The sequence below is a fragment of the Rattus norvegicus genome, chromosome 9 (assembly GCF_021556685.1).
Source record: "Rattus norvegicus strain SHRSP/BbbUtx chromosome 9, alternate assembly SHRSP_T2T, whole genome shotgun sequence".
Taxonomy (NCBI): Eukaryota; Metazoa; Chordata; class Mammalia; order Rodentia; family Muridae; genus Rattus; species Rattus norvegicus.
Window position 1 is genome coordinate 126627725 of NC_141542.1, and position 21363 is coordinate 126649087.

Consider the following 21363-nt stretch of genomic DNA (forward strand, 5'->3'; position numbering starts at 1 on the left):
ACCAAATAAAAAACTGGGTATGAACGTGCATTTTGCAACCCTAGCACTGGTGGTTAGGGGATAAAGAGAAGACTACGGAAAGAACTTGCTGGCAAGCCAGTCCAGCAGAAACAGAGTTTCTGGTTCAGAGAGAGACTTTCTTGAGACAGAAGGTAGAGGACTGTGGAGGATGACACCTGACATCCTGGTCCAGCCTTCACATGTGTGTACACACATGCACACACCTGTATGCTCATGTGCACCACACATATATTCCATCTCCTTCAAGAACTGATACCTTCCTCTTTCAAAAGTAAATGTCCTGGGGTTGACAAAATGGCCAAGTGGATAAAAGCACTTTCTGCTGAGCTTGAAGGCTCACGTTGGGTCCCTGAGATCCACATGGAGGGAGGGGACCAGCTACTGCAACTTGTTCCTTGACTTCCACATACACGTTGTGGAATGTGTTCCCAAACAATAAAAAATAGGAAATTTTAGACCAGGAAGCATTATCCCTGTAATAGTAAGATGTCTCTTCATACAAATGAAGAAACCCGACAGATAGAGAGACTGGGTAGGGGTAAAGACTGTGGGTTGCTGTCTATATGTAGGTGAGGGCAGGCACAAGGTAAGGCAAAAGCCTGTGATTGGGTAGTGGAGAAGGAAGGTGGGCTAGAATTACAGACAGGACAGAGAGATGGAGAGATGGAGGGAGGAAGGAAGACGGAGGGAGAGAAAGATGATCCAGATTCCTCATGGCTTTAAGTAGCCACAGGTAGCTATGAACATCTTACTACAGAACAATTTGTCTTCTCTGGGTGGGCAGTTTATATCAGTATCATTTGGCTCTGAGTAGTTGTGTGGACGTTTTGTGGGGTGAGAATTTACTGATATAAATCTGATTGATAAATTTTGATTTTACTGGGTTACAGGGATTTGAACTGCTAACCACAGAGGGCAGATGGCTGGGAATGTGAGCAGAATCTGCACAAGAGAATCTTGAGATGGGCAGTCACTGCAAGGGGCTAGCCATGGAAGCGGCAGGACTGCTGGGACCAGAAGGCGCTAGTGTGGGATGGTGCTTTTTTTGTTATTTAATGCTGCAAAAGACAGACAAATGGATGGTGTAATAGATAAGGAGCTTGCTATGCAAGCATGAAGACTAGACTTCAGATCACCAGCATCCACATAAAAGTCAGGTGGGTGTCTTGTCTCACCTGTAACCCAAGTACCCAGGAGGTGGTGATTTGGGATCTTCAGGAAAAGCTGGCTAGCTGGATTAACCAAACTGTTGAGCTCCAGTTTTAGTAAGCAAAGTAGAGAGCAATCAAGGAAGACATTCAGCAGTCTCTGGCAGCCACACAATAGAGAAAGACACATACACATCGCACCTGTATGTATCCATGCACAAATATATATATATATATATATATATATATATATATATATATATATATATATCATACTCACCTGTATATATGCATACACCTACCACACACACACACCTGTATGTGTACACCCCATATATGTATCTATACCATACACACACCTGTATATAAGCACACCCACACCTGTATATATGCACGCACACACACCTGTATAAATACATACACACCACACATGCATATATATGCAGAAAAGCAAGCAAACAGAAATAAAAAACCCAGAACATAACAAAATATGGGCAATTACAAGAGGTATAACGTATGTCCTGTGTGACTACTTTAAAACAGGAGAAAAGAAGGGACGAAACATTTGGACTCATAGCAACTAAGAATGCTCTACAGGCTTAGAATTTTTTAAAACCTACTGTTAATAAGCGTTCTCAAGTGCTTTGACCCTGTTTCTAGTGCACCGTTCAAAGGTGGGGGAGAAAAGATGGTAAGTAGGACAAGGGGGTGTGGACTTGTTAGATGTATTTCCTTGAGGCAATTCCAATCTCCGTTTGTCAGGAAACTAGCCGTCCAGTTTAGTGGTGTCAGGATAACAAACACAAATCAGCAGCAGTGGCACGGTGTAGCAGAAACCACCAGGCCTCTGCCAAATCCGCATGAGTCGGAGTGACCAGGAGCAGCCGGGATGCCAGAATGTCTCTGATGTGCCTCTCTCAAGGAAGTAAAGATCAGTGAAGAGGAAGGCCTGAGAGCGACCAAGCGTTGCAGGGCCAACTATGCAAGCCTGCTGTCACTGTTAGTTGAGTCCTGGTTATACTCTCTCCAAACATCACTTGTTCTCCTGTGGGTCTTGCCTAAGCAAAACACCAAGTGAGTTTGTATTACCTTAAACAATATAACTGAAATAAATATACATTATTTACTTATTTTGTGGTACAAGATTGAACCCAGGGATTCACTAATGTAAGGTAGCACTACAGTGGTGCTATGCCGTCAGCTCCAAAATCCAGAAATATTATTTCACTCTTTGGGGGCTAGAAGTTTAAGATCAAGTGTTGCAGGGTCGTCGTTTTCCAAGACACTGTGTCCTCCACATCTTCATTGTATCATTTCATGGATGTTGGAGGGTATCTGTCTCTGCAGTTTCTTGGGGTGTTGTCTGCATCACCCTTGTCTGCTTTCGTTATCACGTGGCTTCATTATTTTCGTTTGTGTGTCTATGTTCAAACTTACATGTTGTGCTTTAAAAAAATCTATCTGCATTTCAGATTTTAATATTATTTATAATATTGTTGGCAAAATAGAGAAAACTAAGCAGCGTCATACAGTGCATATAAGCTGAGCCTGTCAGATGAGAACAAGTCCATTTAAAGTGTTTCTTGAGTTGAACAAAGCTATATAACGTTGAATCTACATATGCAGGTCCCTTTACCAAGCACAGTGCTCACCTTTTGGGAATGCTTTCAAATGGATACCTACAAAGGGAAGAAAAGGAAATCAGACGTTAAAACTGAAATTTTCACATACATATATGCTGTTCCTGGTTAATAACACATGCCTACTGAAAACCAAAAGTCAGAAGAGCAGTTAATCTTCATTGACTGACAATAGCAATGATCAATTGTTTTCTGTTATGACCACTTTTTTCTTTTTTTCATCTTTATTAACTTGAGTATTTCTTATTTACATTTCAATTGTTATTCCCCTTCCCAGTTTCCAGGCCAACATCCCCCTAACCCCCCCTTCCCTTCTATATGGGTGTTCCCCTCCCTATCCTCCCCCCATTACCGCCCTCCCCCGAACAATCACATTCACTAGGGGTCCAGCCTTGGCAGGGCCAAGGGCTTCCCTTTCCACTGGTGCCCCTACTAGGCTATTCATTGCTACCTATGAATTTGGAGCCCAGGGTCAATCCAAGGGTAGTGGCTTAGTCCCTGGAAGCTCTGGTTGGTTGGCATTGTTGTTCATATGGGGTCTCAAGCCCCTTCAAACTCTTTCAGTCCTTTCTCTGAATTCTTCAACGCGGGTCCTGTTCTTAGTTCCGTGGTTTGCTGCTGGCATTCGCCTATGTATTTGCCGAATTCTGGCTGTGTCTCTCAGGAGAGATCTACATCCGGTTCCTGTCAGCCTGCACTTCTTTGCTTCATCCATCTTGTCTAATTGGGTGGCTGTATATGTATGGGCCACATGTGGGGCAGGCTCTGAATGGGTGTTCCTTCAGTCTCAGTTTTAAACTTTGCCTCCCTATTCCCTCCCAAGGGTTTTCTTGTTCCCCTTTTAAAGAAGGAGTGAGGGGTTGGGGATTTAGCTCAATGGTAGAGTGCTTGCCTAGCAACAACAAGGCCCTGGGTTCGGTCCTCAGCTCCGAAAAAAAAAAGGAGTGAAGCATTCGCATTTTGGTCATCCTTCTTGAGTTTCATGTGTTCTGTGCATTTAGGGTAATTTGAGCATTTGGGATAATATCCACTTATCAATGAGTGCATACCATGCGTATTTTTCTGTGATTGGGTTACCTTACTCAGGATAATATTTTCCAGTTCCATCCATTTGCCTATGAATTTCATAAAGTCATTGGTTTTGACAGCTGAGTAGTATTCCATTGTGTAGATGTAGCACATTTTCTGTATCCATTCCTCTGTTGAAGGGCATCTGGGTTCTTTCCAGCTTCTGGCTATTATAAATAAGGCTGCTATGAACATAGTGGAGCAAGTGTCTTTGTTATATGTTGGAGCATCTTTTAGGTATATACCCAAGAGAGGTATAGCTGGGTCCTCAGGTAGTCCAATGTCCAATTTTCTGAGGAACCTCCAGACTGATTTCCAGAATAGTTGTACCAGTCTGCAATCCCACCAACAATGGAGGAGTGTTCCTCTTTCTCCTTATTGTTCTGTGTAACTCTCTGAAGAATTGGATTGGTATTTTGATGGGGATTGCATTGAATCTGTAGATCGCTTTTGGTAAAATGGCCATTTTTACTATATTAATCCTGCCAATCCATGAGCATGGGAGACCTTTCCATCTTCTGAGGTCTTCTTCAATTTCCTTCTTCAGTGTCTTGAAGTTCTTATTGTACAGATCTTTTACTTGCTTGGTTAAAGTCACACCGAGGTACTTCATTTGTTTGGGTCTATTATGAAGGGTGTCGTTTCTCTAATTTCTTTCTCGGCTTGTTTCTCTTTTGTGTAGAGGAAGGCTACTGATTTATTTGAGTTAATTTTATACCCAGCCACTTTGCTGAAGGTGTTTATCAGCTTTAGTAGTTCTCTGGTGGAACTTTTGGGATCACTTAAATATACTATCATATCATCTGCAAATAGTGATATTTTGACTTCTTCTTTTCCAATCTGTATCCTTTTGATCTCCTTTTGTTTTCTGATTGCTCTGGCTAGGACTTCGAGAACTATATTGAATAAGTAGGGAGAGAGTGGGCAGCCTTGTCTAGTCCCTGATTTTAGTGGGATTGCTTCAAGTTTCTCTCCATTTAGTTTTATGTTAGCTACCGGTTTGCTGTATATGGCTTTTACTATGTTTAGGTATGGGCTTTGAATTCCTGTTCTTTCCAGGACTTTTATCATGAAGGGGTGTTGAATTTTGTCAAATGCTTTCTCAGCATCTAATGAAATGATCATGTGGTTTTTATCTTTCAGTTTGTTTATATAATGGATCACGTTGATGGTTTTCCGTATATTAAACCATCCCTGCATGCCTGGGATGAAGCCTACTTGATCATGGTGGATGATTGTTTTGATGTGCTCTTGGATTCGGTTTACCAGAATTTTATTGAGTATTTTTGCGTCGATATTCATAAGGGACATTGGTCTGAAGTTCTCTTTCTTTGTTGGGTCTTTGCGTGGTTTATGTATAAGAGTAATTGTAAGGAATTCGGGAACGCTCCATCTGTTTCAATTTTGTGGAATAGTTTGGATAGTATTAGTATGAGGTCTTCTATGAAGGTCTGATAGAATTCTGCACTGAACCCATCTGGATCTGGACTTTTTGGTTGGGAGACCTTTAATGACTGCTTCTCTTTCTTTAGGAGTTATGGGGTTGTTTAAATGGTTTATCTGTTCCTGATTTAAGTTCGGTACCTGGCATCTCTCTAGGAAATTGTCCATTTCCTGCAGATTTTCAAGTTTTGTTGAATATAGGCTTTTGTAGTAGGATCTGATGATTTTTTGAATTTCCTCTGAATCTGTAGTTATGTCTCCCTTTTCATTTCTGATTTTGTTAATTTGGACACACTCTCTGTGTCCTCTCGTTAGTCTGGCTAAGGGTTTATCTATCTTGTTGATTTTCTCAAAGAACCAACTTTTGGTTCTGTTGATTCTTTCTATGGTCCTTTTTGTTTCTACTTGGTTGATTTCAGCTCTGAGTTTGATTATTTCCTGCCTTCTACTCCTCCTGGGTGTATTTGCTTCTTTTTGTTCTAGAGCTTTTAGGTATGCTGTCAAGCTGCTGATATATGCTCTCTCCTGTTTCTTTCTGCAGGCACTCAGAGTTATGAGTTTTCCTCTAAGCACAACTTTCATTGTGTCCCATAAGTTTGGGTATGTTGTAACTTCATTTTCATTAAATTCTAAGAAGTCTTTAATTTCTTTCTTTATTTCTTTCTTGACCAGGTTATCATTAAGTAGAGTATTGTTCAATTTCCATGTATATGTTGGCATTCTTTCCTTATTGTTATTGAAGACCAACCTTAGCCCATGGTGGTCTGATAGGACACATGGGATTATTTCTATCTTTCTTTATCTGTTGAGGCCTGTTTTTTGACCGATTATGTGGTCAATTTTGAAGAAAGTACCATGATGTGGGGAGAAGAAGGTATATCCCTTCGTTTTAGGTTAGAATGTTCTATAAATTTCTGTTAACTCCATTTGGTTCATGACTTCTGTTAGTCTGTCTATGTCTCTGTTTAATTTCTGTTTCCATGATCTGTCCATTGATGACAGTTGGGTATTGAAATCTCCTACTATTATGGTGTGAGGTGCAGTGTGTGCTTTGAGCTTTAGTAAGGTTTCTTTTATGTATGTAGGTGCCCTTGTATTTGGAGCATAGATATTTAGGATTGAGAGTTTGGTGAATCTTGGTGAATTTTTCCTTTGTTGAATCTGAAGTGTCCTTCCTTATCTTTTTTGATGACTTTTGGTTGAAAATTGATTTTATTCGATATTAGAATGGATACTCCAGCTTGCTTCTTCAGATCATTTGCTTGGAAAGTTGTTTTCCAGCCTTTTACCCTGAGGTAGTGTCTGTCTTTGTCTCTGAGGTGTGTTTCCTGTAGGCAGCAAAATGTTGGGTCCTCATTGCATATCCAGTTTGTTAATCTGTGTCTTTTTACGGGGAATTGAATCTATTGATGTTGAGAGATATTAAGGAATAGTGCTTGTTGTTTTCTGTTATATTTGTGTTTGGATGTGAGATTATGTTTGTGTGCTTCTCTTCTCTTTGCTTTGTCGCAAAACGATTATTTTCTTGCTTTTTCTAGGGTGTAGCTTGCCTCCTTGTGTTGGGGTTTACCATTTATTATCCTTTATAGGGTTGGATTTGTAGGAGGATATTGTGTAAATTTGGTTTTGTCATGGAATATCTTGGTTTTTCCGTCTATGTTAATTGAGAATTTTGCTGGATACAGTAACCTGGGCTGGCATTTGTGTTCTCTTAGGGTCTGTATGACCTCTGTCCAGTATCTTTTGTCTTTTATAGTCTCTGGTGAGAAGTTTGGTGTAATTCTGATAGGTCTGCCTTTATATGTTACTTGATCTTTTTCCCTTACTGCTTTCAATATTGTTTTCTTTGTTTTGTGCATTTGGTGGTTTTACTATTATGTGACGGGAGGAGTTCCTTTTCTGGTCCAATCTTCTTTTATGTTTATGGGCATCTCTTTCTTTAGGTTAGAGAAGTTTTCTTCTATGATTTTGTTGAAGAAATTTACTGCTCCTTTTGAGTTGGGGAGTCCTCACTCTCTTCTATACCTATTATCCTTAGGTTTGATCCTCTCTTTGTGTCCTGGATTTCCTGTACATTTTGGGCCAGTAGCTTTTTCTGTTTTACATTATCTTTTACAGTTGTGTCGATGATTTCTATGGAATCTTCTGCTCCCGAGATTCTCTCTTCTATCTCTTGTATTCTGTTGGTGATGCTTTTATCTATAGCTCCTTGTCTCTTCCTTTGGTTTTCTATATCCAGGGTTGTTTCCATGTGTTCTTTCTTGATTGCTTCTATTTCCATTTTTAATTCCTTCCACCTGTTTGGTTGTGTTTTCCTGTAATTCTTTCAGGGATTTTTGTGTTTCCTCTCTATAGGCTTCTGCTTGTTTATTTGTGTTTCCTGCATTTCTCTAAGGGAGTTCTTTATGTCTTCCTTAAATTCCTCCTTCATTATGATCAAATGTGATTTAAAATCTAGATCTTACTTTTCTGGTGTGTTTGGATATTCAGTGTTTGCTTTGGTGGGAGAATTGTGCTCTGGTGATATGATGTAATCTTGGTTTCTGTTTCTTGGGTTCCTGTGCTTGCCTCTTGCCATAACGTTACCTTGTTCGGCTATTTCTGACAGTGGTTAGACCATCCTATAGGCCTGTGTGTCAGGAGTGCTGTAGACCTGTTTTCCTGTTTTCTTTTGGCCAGTTATGGGAACAGAGTGTTCTTCTTTCAGGCTTGTAGTCATTCCTGTCTACTGGTCTTCAGCTGTTCCTGTTGGCGTGTGTCCTGAGTTCACTAGGCAGGTCACTTGGAGCAGAAAAGTTGGTCTTACCTCTTTTCTCGCTCCTGAAGTCACTCCTCAGAGCTGGGTTTCACCTCTCTGTGAGGGCAGCAACCAGAAGGGCCTGACCTGCCTTCTCTCGGGACCCTGTGCACAGGGGGCCCAGATGGTGCTAGGAGTTTTCCTCTAGAGTCAGAAATGTGGGCAGAGAGTAGTCGCCTCTGGCTTCCCAGGTGTGCCTGCCCCTCTGAAAGGTCTATCTCTCCGTCCCATGGGATTTTGGTGCAGGGAGCTGTTTGACAGTGTCCTTTCAGATCCAGGCACAGTCTGGATGGCAGCCTGGACTGCAGCATTCCTGCAGCTTGAGTGTCCCTATCTTCCCATTCCCAAAGGCCCTATACAGTTTCCTCTTGGGCCAGGGATGTGAGCAAGGGTGGCCAGTACTGGCGTTCTCTCCTGCCCTGCAGTCTTAGGAGTGCCCACCTGTCTTGGTGATGAGCTCTCTCTCTCATGAGGTTTGGGAGCAGGGAGCTCTCATCTAAATCTTCTACAGTAAAATCTTCAACGTGAATGGCCCAACAGCTCTGTTTTCTTCTTGGTCCTCTTCTTTGTCTTCTTTAGCACCCCTTTCACCACTTTCTTTCTCACGTCCAGAACCTTTGCTTAATTGGTTCTCATCAGTATCTGATGTGTATGTGCCCAGTGTTGCACGGTTGGCTATGTGATGCCCATCTTGCCCGCATCCTTTGGGATGCCATTTGTATTCACAGCATCATCAGCCTCATCAGCACCTGTTCCCTGCATGTACTAAGTGCCATCTGCTTCTTTCTCCCCGTGGACCAGTTCAACATGAAATCCAAACACTCCTGTCTACTGATCACCAAGCACACTCCCTGCTTTAACAAATCCTTTTCTCCTTCTCATATAGTTTTCAAGTCTATCAGTTTTTTTTCTTGTTTCTTCCATTTTTTTCTCAGAAGAATGTAGGATGATTTTTAGTAACATTTATGCCTAGGACAGGACACATTCCTTGAAAAAGTCATACAAGTTTATAGTGTATCTTGATCATATCCACTGCTCACTTGCTCCTAAATCCTTCAAGGAATTCCCTCTCCAGCTATCCCATCTCAGTCCAAACTTCATATACTCTTAACTATAATTAACTAGGGGTAGAGCTCCTGTAACTCCTCTTTGAACTCCAGTTCCAGGGATTCAGGGATCCTCTTCTGACTTCAACAGGCACTTACATACACGCGGGCAAAAATAATCATATCGATAAAACAAAAAGCAACTTTAAACATTTAATGAATTAATCTATTGAGTTTAATTAATGAGGCCCGTATGCTTATGTGTGAGGGGTTATCCATGGGGAGATGGGGAACATAGCAGAGGACACACCCCCAAAGAAAAATGACTCTCCCTTCCCCAGCAACCATCAACTGCAAAGAGATTCTCAACTAGGAATCATGTCTTAGGAAGTTCTCTTCCATTCTGTGCTTGAATTTTTAACTGGCTTTGTCTTGTCTACATAATCAGTGTTGTGAGTTTATATGTATAGCAGCTATGTCATGTCAAGGGAACAGCATGTTACAGGCTGAACATTTACTCTGTCATGATTTCTCAGGACTTTCAACAGTATGAGTCTCTGTGTTAGTCACTCTAATAGAAGCTTCTCAAACCAGGATTGGGAGAAACACAAATCTGCGCACATAAATATTTGCATGGCAGTTTGATAACATAGTGACTCAGAAAAGAACAGCAATAGGTTTTCCCCTAAGGCCTACCACAAGTTTTGACTTTGCTTATAGTATTATGCATGAACTCTTGCCCATAGAGCATGATTCAATTCCAATCAAGAAAACAGATGATTACATAGTCATATAACTATCATACCAGTGGGTACCTCTTGCCTGGTAGGTTGATATTAAAGCACTCAGGATCTAGTGCTGGATAAAACTATTGATGTCTTTTTAGCACTTTCCTGCACTGGAATAGCCAATGGGTTCAGTTTAAGATTTATCTCCCTGTATCCTATAACCAAAGTGTGTGATGTCTTTAACAATAGAGTCTTACCACCTAGTTAATATGGGAAACCAAGGGTAATGGTGATAGCTTGTAGTATTTTAAGAGGCTCTGGGCTTCCCTGAGCATGATTCATAAGGAGATAATCTGTACTTGGCCCTTAGATTTTCATTAATAACCCATGCCTCCTGGGAACCCTAATCCAGGCTTGCTCTTGAGTCAGGTGGTATGGAGGACACCTGTAGTCCCTGCTGCATGGGAAGCTGAGGCATGAGGATCACCTGAGCTAAAGAGTCTAAGACCAATTTGGGCAACATTAGACAAAACAAACAAACAAACAAACAAACAAACAAACAAACAAACAAACAAAAACCTCAACCAAACCAAACCAAACAACAACACCAAAAATCCCCAATGAAACTCAAGCCAAATGAAACCAACAAAGAACCGAAGGGAAACACATAAACAGAAAAAAATATTCTTGCCATTAGGAAAGAATATCATCAATATCTATTCATATTACGTGGATTTATTTCTCTCTGAATGTTGGCATTTTTGAGTCAGGCTCTTATCCCTGTTTAGTCTCCAATTCATGGAGAGATCCATCTGCTTTGGACTCTGAAGTGCTAGGATTAAAGGCCTACCCCACCATGGTTGGGTCATAATTACTTTTAAGTGTTTTTTTTGTTTGTTTGTTTGCTTTTTGTTGTTTTATTTGTAGAAGAATAAAAGGTTTGTTCTCATTAAAAACAAATTTCATAAACACCCTCATTGCTGAATTTGCCATTAGTATCCACTCACAGATACATCAAGGGTCCTTCTGCGTAACTTTCCCTATTCTTCACTACTGACTTTAATTTGCTCCTCTACTGCTATATTTGGAGAATGTGCCAGAGTGTCTTTATGACCTAGTCAAAGACCCTGGAAGTGAAATGATGCAGTATTGTTTGGGCGCTGTGCAGACATCTGGTGCCTGGGCATACCACACACATCTGGTGTCTGGGCACAGTGCACAAATCTGGTGCTTGGGGGCAGTACACACATCTGGTCCTTGGGCACAGTGCACACATCTGGTGCCTGGACACAGTGCACACATCTGGTGCCTGGAAGTAGCACACGCATCTGGTGCTTGTACACAGTGCACAATCTGGTCCTTGGGCACAGTGCACACATCTGGTGCCTGGACACAGTGCACACATCTGGTGCCTGGACACAGTGCACAAATCTGGTGCTTGGGGGCAGTACATACATCTGGTCCTTGGGCACAGTGCACACATCTGGTGCCAGGGCACAGTGCACACATCTGGTGCCTGGAAGTAGCACACGCATCTGGTGCTTGTACACAGTGCACAATCTGGTCCTTGGGCACAGTGCACACATCTGGTGCTTGCACACAGTGCACACATCTGATGTTTCTTCTGCTCCCTTCATTTGACATCTTTTTTAGAAATCAGAATGAGTCTTGTTGGAGATTCTGCCCTATCCTGCCCGGATCCCCAGACTTGACTTCCTGACTTTGTTTCATTCAGAATCAAAGTCTCCAATAAATCACTCCCCCATAGCATGCTGTTTAACCTTTTCAGAGAAGACAAATGTGGCCCTTCCACTTTCTGAGCCCAAGCCTTCAGAGACCAATGTCTAGGCAGAATGTACTATTTGTCTCAATGAAAGAGGAACTGTCTTCCCTAGGAGATAGATGAAGACCCAAAGCTCCATTTTACAGGAGCAATCCTGTATTTGACCCCAAGCCCTTATGGTACAAATGAACAGACTAAAATAAAAGGCGAAAGTAGAAACCAGAAGGAACAGGGAAGGGGACCACATCACACAGAGTCATGAGTAGTGTAAGATTTATGCTTTCTTTGGCCTTGGTGTTTACAATTTAATTTCAGTAACATCTCTATTGTTAGCATCAATGACATTTATATGAAGTAGTTATTAGGGGTGAGGGAATAAAAATTATTTCATTCTTCTGCTGTCCCCCCCAATCTCACTGGGAAGAATTTAATAACTATCATATGAAAGGGAATAACTATAGAGTACACAAGAGCTCTAAAAAAAGAGAGAAAGAGGATAGAGAGGATAGAGGATAGAGGACAATGGCTCAGTTGTTGAGTACTTCTTGCTCTCAAGGACCCAAGTTCAGTTATTAAGACCCATATGAGGACTCAAAACTACCTGTAACTGCCATTCCAGTGTATCTGTCACCTTCTTCAAGCCTCCATACACAATGCATTCATGTGGCACACAGACCACAGGTAGGCAAAAACTTCGTATTTAGGTAATAGAAATAAAATATAATTTTAGAAAAGAGTTGATGTCCTAGCTTCAAAGCAGTATGGCAGACAGGATAAATTCTATTGCCCTCGGCCTTTCTGTTTGTGAACTCTCTCAAAGGAATGGATAAAGCTCATTAAAATCACAGAGACAAGTCTGTTTTACTCAGTTTACTGACTCAAATATTCACCTCACCCAGCAAGACCCTCACAGATGCACCATGACAATATAATATTTGGCCAAACACCTGGCCTCCTCATGGCCTGGCCACTTTGTTAGAGAAGTTTGTGCAGCAGCCTGGACATACTTCAGAGCCTTTTGCCTCATTCAAATGTAGCAGCTCTGTGGACTCTATGGTAAGTGGATCAGAGTGCCACACAAAGGAGGGATACATTGTCTCCTTCAGAATACATTCTTTATTGCTTAGGCTTCCCTTTTGGGGTTTAGAAGGGTCAAACGCAGCCATGCATTTTCACCTTAGAGGGACAAATCGACATGTCCCACACTATTGGACTGTTAGGAATTTAACTGGTTTTCTTTGAGAGTTGCTCTATAGCCCAAGCTGGCCTTGGACTTGGGAGATAACTCAAATTTGAAGATATACCTCAAATTTGCTATGCAGCCCAGGCTGGTCTTAAACTTGAAATCGCCCAAGTGCTTAGAGCTGAGTGCTGGGATTGTAGGCACACACCAGCATGCCTGGATAGAGATGTTTAAGCAACAATATTTACCGCTCTGAAATAGACCCTCACATTTCTTATCCACACAGGTAGAGCTTGTTCAGTTTGATCAGCACAGGGCTGTCAGTGAACCAGCATGATGCTCTTCAGAAGGAAAAAGGAGTTGTTGCTGGTTCTTTTCTTATCTCTGTGACAAAAGAAGCTAAGGAGAGAAAGGTTTGTTGTGGCTCATGGTTTGAGGGTACAGAATACAGAGCAGCAGGAGAGTGGCGGCACCGTGGGAGGATCTTGTGTTCAAAAGCCAGCTTGTGCTAAATAGCAAGTTCTTGGCCATTGGATTGACTAGACCTGATCTCACAAACATGCACGCGCGTGCACACACACACACACACACACACACACACACACACACACACACACACACACAAACACTCCTCCACAACCACAGTAGAGGAAAAAAATCACTGATAACAGAATTTCTGACCCACAGTTTAATGTACTGTCTTTTAATATGCATCAGAAAACATTGGAAACAACCCAAATATTCATCAATAGAGAATGGATGCCTTTTGGTGTCACTATATCACGGTTGGTTAAGTAGATGTAGGAAGGAAAGATGAAGGTCCTTCTGTGCAGAACACTCTACAACAGAATGTATAAGGGGGATATGAACATCCAGTCTATGTATTTATATGTGATGTTCACATATATACAGTACACAACACACAATAAACCAATCAAATGTGTACATAAAATCGTGAGTTCATACTAAGAATATTTGAGTTCAAAATCTTTAGGAAGACTGGCAAGATAGGATCTCAAGAAGAGCTGATATTGTAACTCAAGGCTGAAGGCCTCTAACAGAATTTCCTCTTGCTCAGGGTTGTTTTACCTACTGTTTCCTCAGACCTTCACCTGATTGGATAAGGCTTACACATCTTATGAAAGGCGTTCTGCTTTACTTACTTTACTGACTTAAATGTAAATCTCACTAAAAATATGCACATGGAAATCCCTTTATAACTGACCAAATATCCAGTCTTGTCCAGCCAAGTGAATACATAATTGTCTGATATGGAGGCATACACCTGTAATAGCTGAGGCAGAAAGAGAATTAAGTTTTGGGGCAGTCTGGGCTACAAGTAGCAAGTTCCAAGTCAGCCTATGTTATGGGGTTACACAATGAGACCTTGTCTCAACAGACAATCAAATAAACTACAAAAACAACCCTGTAAAACCATCACACATAAAATTACCTACAAGTATATAGAATGCAGTTAAAGATACCACATTGTTTGTATCTATCTCTCTATCTCTCTATGTGCATGATGTCATGATACTAGTAACATGTGTAGTTACTAGTGTTCTCATTTTAAAAATATAATAATATATTATACGTCTTGATAAAGTACGTAGTTTTGTTAGTGTCATGAATTGCCTTGTTCTTCAGTGTCAGATAAATATAAATCAAATAAAGACACAAATCCTCCAAATTTAGTCTCAGCTGGAAACTTCAGCATGGACTCCGGAAATAGTCCTAGATATATCCACAAAAAAGCTAGAACCACAGTGGTTGACCTAGCAGCAAAAGCACCCTTCCTGCCCTCAAAGGACTTCAGGTCTTTGGAAAAACAGCTAAGTTCAGACTCTGGGCTGAAAACGTGCAAGGTGACTCTGAAAATACCTTGTAACTAACAGTAAAAGGGCCACTAAAGACAACTGGGATTCTGTCAAAAAGACTTGGGATCTCACTAAAGACAGGATAACCTAACCTGGCAAGGTGTGTCAACATTGTGGTTCCAGCATTTGGAGCTTGTAGGACAACTTGTACTATATCACTCTCTATTCTGTCTTTTTTTTAAATAAAGACTTTATTTTATTTTTACTTACATGTATATCTGTGTGTTTGCGTGTGGGCATATGCACATGTGTGCAGGTACTCACAGGAGTCAGAAAAGCACGCTGAATCCCCTGGAGCTGTGGTTATAGAGAGCTACCCTATGTAGGTGCTGGGAACTGAACACTGGTCCTCTGGAAGAGTAGTCAGCTCCCTCAACTGAGAGTCAACATCTCTCCAGCTCCATTAGACCTCATCTTAAAACACACAAACAAGCAAACAAACCAAGCAAAGAGATGAAAAGGTATGGATATAAAAAAAAAATCAGTGCAGTTGGTGTGAAAACAGGTGGGGTATAGAAGAAAGGGGGTTATTTCCTGATTATGACATAGAGGCGAGTAGTGGGTGGAGGACCTTTCACATGTTAGTCCTGACAGTTTCTCAGGGGACAGGAACAAGACACTGATGTAATAGGGCTTCCCAAAGGGACAGGTATTGCCACCTTCTGCAAAGCCATTTGGCCTTTCCTCCCTCAGGGTCTGTTATTTGTGAAACAGGCACACCTCCAGGTTAACAAGTATTTCCTGTTGGAAGTGCTGGGATCCAATAAAGCAGGGTATGCGATTGATCCTTCTTTGTTGTGATTACTGAGATCTGAGCGTGAGCCTCTGTTTAAATATTTGAACACATACACACCCATCTGCCCAGACAGGCTCATCTTTATAGCTCTAGACTGTACTTATGCAACTTTGTTTTCCTTTTTATAATTTATTGAGTTATGATTAATAAATGAAATTTGTGCATATTTAAGGTATACGAAGTGATGGCCTTTCTTCTGATTTGTTTGCACAATGATGCTTTGATATGTAGATGTGTTTTGCAACAATGACCACACTCAAGCTAATTAGTATAAGGGTAGAGTTTAGGTTTAAAAAATATCACACACGTATAATTTTGTAGTCCTGTCCATGCTCTTAGGAAGTGTAGGTTTCACTGTTTCATTATACTTTGGTTTTTCAGAACTGAAGCGTTTTGGCTAAAAGTTTCTACCCTTTGGCTACCACCTCTCCCTTTCCTGTCAGCCTCCAAGCCCCTGATAACTGTCATTCTATGTTCTGTTTTTATGAGCTCTATCTTTTTTTTTTTTTTTTGGTTCTTTTTTTCGGAGCTGGGGACCGAACCCAGGGCCTTGCGCTTCCTAGGTAAGCGCTCTACCACTGAGCTAAATCCCCAGCCCTGAGCTCTATCTTTTTATGATTACACATACACATGAGATTATCACATATTTATCTTTCTATGACCAACTTAGCTATCATGTTCCTTAGGCTAATTATTGTGGTTGTAAATGAAAAGCTTTCTTTCCTTTAAGGACTAAGCAATTTTCATACACAATTTATACGTTACATTTTTCTATCCATTTACCCATCGATAGATTTCCCCCATATCGAGTATATATTGTGAATGTGCTGGTTAGTTCTTGTCAATTTAACAAATCCTAGAGCCACCTGGAATGTCAACTAAGGACTTTCCCCATCTGATTGCCGGAGGGCTTGCCTGTGGGAGTATTTTCTAGATTAATGATTGATGCACCCAGTCCACTGTGAGCAGTGCAACTCCTGGGCTGGTGGGTGGTCTGAGTTACATGAGAAGGCAGTCTGAGCAAGACAGGAAGAACAGATCAGTAAACTCTTCCTTTTGCTTCAGGTCCTGCCTCCAGGTTCCTGCTTCTGTTCCTGCCCTGACTTCCTTCCACACTGAGGACTGTGATGGGGCCTGAAACCCAAAAAACCTCTCTCCTCCCCAAGTTGCACTTGACTAAGGTGTTTCTCATACCAACAGACGACAAGCCAATACACTGAACAATGCCAGAACGTGCCCAAGAGTACAGATATCTCTTTAAGAGGTTTTAAAAAATATTTCCTTCGGATATGCACAAAGAAGTATCATGGAGTAGATGGCTTGACATCTAGTTCTATTAGTCCACAGTTCTGGAGGCTGCAAGTTCAAGGCACTGTCAAGTTGATTGCTCCAGTGATCCGCAGTGGAATCTGTTTCCAGCTTCTCTCTTGGTGCTGTCTTCTTCCTCTCCCCCATTGACATCATCTTCCCATTTGCGTCTCGGAGTCCAAATTTCCCCTCTTTATAAGGGCACCGGTCGTATTGATTAGGTCCTGTGCTCATGGCTTCATTTTAATTTGATTACCCTTGTAAAGTGCCTATTTCCAAGTACGGTCACATTCCGAGTTAAAGAAAATTAGACTGTCGATGTGAGTCTTGGTGGGATGTGAAAAGAAAATCGTTTATTCTTATATACCACAACTTTGCTAAAGATTCTCTTTGTCCTTTGCTGTAAGTGGAGAAGGTAGTGAAGATATTTTGGGGATGGAAAGAGTTGAAAGGTTGGGGGTTCTATTGCAGGAACTATTAGGAACAAACAAGGGGCAAACCAGGGAGTGCTTGGTGCTTAAAATTCAACTACTGATTTGTTAGTTCACAAATAGTTGGAGATGCTGAGTAACTTTTCATTAACTGTATTTTTTTTTTGCTTTGAGATTTTGGCAATAGACAGAAAAAAAAAGAAAAAAGAGAAAGATAAAAAGGGTGAACATGGTTGGTCAGAGTCTTTATGGATGTTGGAGGTCTTGGCTTGGAAAAAAGTGGTGAGTGGAAAAGAGGCAAACTGTATTGACATTTTAATTCTGTCCCCACTTAGGAAGTCTTCCTGATTTAAAGAAATCATGGCTAAAGAAGCAGTTCCTGTCTATAATCCCAGCACTTGAGTCAGGATGCAGGAATATCACAAGCTTGGGGGCAAACTTGAGCTAAATAGCAAGACTAGAGCCAGGGAGGGACACGGCTCTCTTAGCACTAACAGAGCAATGGATTTAACATGACAGAAGAGTCCCAAGAAGCTGGTGGAGGGTGTAAGTAGAGACGCTTCCACCGACACACTTCAAGGAAGCCTTCTGAAAACAAGAGGAGACGGATGGGAAGTGGTTCTTTAGTTAACTCTGGGAAAGGTTTGTAATGAAGCACTTACACTGTAGGGTACCCAGCAGCAGAAGCAGAAGCAGAAAGTTCCCTGAACCCAAATATTCCAGTTCCCACAGGATGCTGTGGTTCAGCTGTGATCACGGGTGCTCCCTCCGTGGGGCTTCTGGGTTTGTGTCTGTGTTTACCCCAGTGCTCTCCCATCCCTGCTTCCCCTGTGGCCTCTTGCTGTGTGTTTGCCCTTTACATACCCTCCAGTCTGCATCACTTCACACCCACATTTCTTCTGGAGATCCTTCAGTCACCTCAGGAGGAGAGAAAAATCCCTCTATCAGCTAAGCAGTGAGCAGATCCCTTCACATTGTTTCTTTTCTGGCTGGGAAAACCTGGTCTTCAGATAAACTGCTCAATCCTGTTCTCTACTTTGATGGCTCAGTGGTTAAGAGCACTGACTGCTCTCTGGAGATTCTGAGTTGAAATCCCAGCAACCACATGGTGGCTCACAACCACCTGTAATGAGGCCCGATGCCCTGTTCTGATGTGTCTGAAGACAGCTACAGTGTACTCACATATATAATAAATAAGTAAGTCTTAAAAACAAAAGAGCAGCAGTAGGTTTGTGAAAACTTGCAAACAGAAAAAAATGAATGTTGGTGGCACAAAGGCAGCGCTGCTTAAGCACGTAAGCCGTGCAGGAAAAGCACATCTGATTTGCAGGATGATTTTCAGTAGCTTATACTTATACTTATACTTATACTTATACTTATACTTATACTTATACTTATACTTATACTTGATGCTTCCATGTGCCACACTTCCTGGCTGGAGTTTGGCATGTTTACAATCACTGGGGCAAACAAAAGAAAAAAAAAACCAACAACACAAAACCTGGCTGTCAACAGTGCAGTGTGTAGTAAGACAAAGAAGTCCCCAGTCTTGGGGCCAGTGATGTGGCAGGGCCAGTATACTTTTACTAGAAAGTATTGCTTTGGATTGTCAGGGGTTGGAAAGAGATGCTAAGACTGGATGTGAGGAGGATCTACATTAGGGTCATCAGGAAGAGAGGAGGAAGGGGAGTGATCTGAGGCATGGTAGAGAGACTCTGGGGTACCTTCCTAGGGAAAACATAGTGGCTGTGGCCTCTAAAGCAAGTCCCCAGATTGCAGTAGCCCGGAGTCATTCCTAACTTCCAAACACTCCCCTTGCCTAAAACCTTCTAAATTGCTCCACCCCTCTCGTTCTCTACTCCCGCTGGGTCCCTTGTCATCTTTGTTATGTCCTCACTATGAGAGCAGTTGCCAGAGGCCTTGATTTTCTGCCTCGTTATGGCTTCAGAACAAAAAGAGTTCCTATTTTTAGGGGTAGAGGATGAATATCAGGGCAACTGGCTTTGAAATTCAAGTGAACCATTGAAGCTCTTAGACCTAATTTTAGTGGGGTAGTGCCCATCTCTTGATACTCTGTGTATTAATGATCGGGGATGGGCTAGAACTTAGGCAGTAATTACTCATAGTGTCCTACCTCAGAACAAGGGCATAGCCCTTTGTTCTTGTGGTGGGTAACAGTCACCCCTGGGAGGGCACTTTCTCCCTGTACTTGGATATCTGTATCTATCATGCATATTTAGACATTCACGAATATTCATGCCCAGTATTTATGTATACACACATGTTTATCTATGTGCCTTACGTAAGCAGCTAGTTCCTGACTTGTGATGGTCTGATTTATGATTTTAAGCATTGTTGCCAAAGCAACAAGAATTTAAGTTTTGAATCTGCCTGCTTTCTGGTAGTGACATACAGCACAATATCCCCTGTGCCTCTGGGTACCATCAGTAGAAAATTGCAGCCAGCCACATAATCAGGGGGTAAAGCAGCTGGTACTCTACATCAAGCTACACTGCTAAGGTATAGCATGAGAAGGCTAGGTATTTTAGATATATTTTCTTCTTTTATTAGTGTGTGTGTGTGTGTGTGTGTGTGTGTGTGTGTGTGTGTGTACACACACCTGTACCACAGCATATGTGGAAAACAGAGGTCAACATGGGGGAGTCAATTCTCTCCTATCACATGGGTCTCAGGGATTGAACTCAAGGTGTCAGGGTCCCAGGTGCCTTTGCCCATATAGTTGTGTTTCTGAGCCCTAATTATGTTACTTTAGCATATGACTTGGTTTATTGCACTCCAGTGACACTTATCTGGGAGGTCAAGCTACACTCAAAAGCTGTTAAGCCACTAAGAGGCGAAACAAACACCGAGTACAGAAAAGGTCCAAATGGTAAGATTAGCACTGGATACATACACCTTTGTTCGCTTCTATACTCCAGTTGTTTTTCTCTCACATCTGGATGAGGTCATTTAATTTTCTTGATAGTAATCTGACATGTATTTTTAAAAAAATCTTTTTCATGTGTATATATATATGTACGGTCCACATGTGTGTATGTGTGTTTGCATGTGTGTGAGTCTAGGTGAACGTGTCAGCATGTGACGGCCCAAGACTGACATCAGGAGTTACCTTCAGTTACTCTTCGCCGTATTAATAGAGGCAATCTCTCAAACGAACACTGAGCTCATGGAGGTGGAGTAATTTAACTAGCTTTGTTGTTCCAGGATTCCCTGTCTGCACTGTTTGATTATTATAATTACAGATGGGCTTCTATGTTTTCCTGGCATATGTGTGACTTCTGGAGATCTCAACTCTGGTCTTCACATGTGCACAGCAAGTGCTTCAGCATGGAGCCAGCCCCAGCCATAAAGCCACTTGCCTACGGTGTAATGGACAGCACAGGTTAAACACCTCACAGATGCTGTCTATCATAAGGCTGTCATGGAGAATGTAAGTCTTGGAGAATATGTGTAGTTTTGGGATTCCCCGTGACAAGAAACCAATTAGAAGACAAGAAACAGAGCCATTAGCATGAGGACTGAGATATTGCACAGAGTGAGCTGCTTTCATGGAGATGGCGTAGGACTGGTTTATGTAGTAGTCTTCAATAAAGAACAATGTTTGCAGAGAAGTAGTAAGACAAAGAAGTCCCCAGTCTTGGGGCCAGTGATGTGGCAGGGCCAGTATTTTGGAAACTAAGTGGACCAAGGCTACGTGGCACCATTTTTTTGTACTTGTTTCTGTAACATCAGCTACAGACTGAGAATACTGAGTTAGGTGACCGAGCTTCCCTCTCCTTTGTTGGGGGATGCAGAGGGGCACATTAATAAACTTTTGTTGTGCTTTTGGGCTGCAAAGTAGAAGGATTTCTGGGTGTTTTTTTCGTATCTACTTCTCAACTGTCATCAGCTCAAGGCAACGCTTATACCAAAGTGGCAGATTTGGGTATGGCAGATGCTGCAGCTTCTCACAGACAGGAGCCACAGGGAAGGTATAAAACATTGTCAAGTGGCTAAAACAAGTTTCTGAAAGATAAGAATTGTTACGTGTGTTTGTAGGCTTCACTCTTAAGTTATGAAAATAAAAGCTGTAA

The 21363-nt window shown here is 41.7% G+C and overlaps 1 protein-coding gene across 3 annotated transcripts in view; it reads left to right on the forward strand.

The window, feature by feature from the left end:
- The window catches only part of Mettl4 (methyltransferase 4, N6-adenosine), a 122443-nt gene that overhangs the window by 90898 nt on the left and 10182 nt on the right, over positions 1-21363 (forward strand). Inside the window, exon 10 of one of the 3 annotated variants that reach the window (XM_087566540.1) lies at positions 16596-17460. The exons of the other annotated variants lie outside the window; for them this stretch is intronic. The gene's annotated coding sequence lies outside the window, so the exon portion shown is untranslated. Of the gene's footprint in view, positions 1-16595; positions 17461-21363 lie in introns of those variants that run through there. 3 annotated transcript variants of the gene reach the window in all.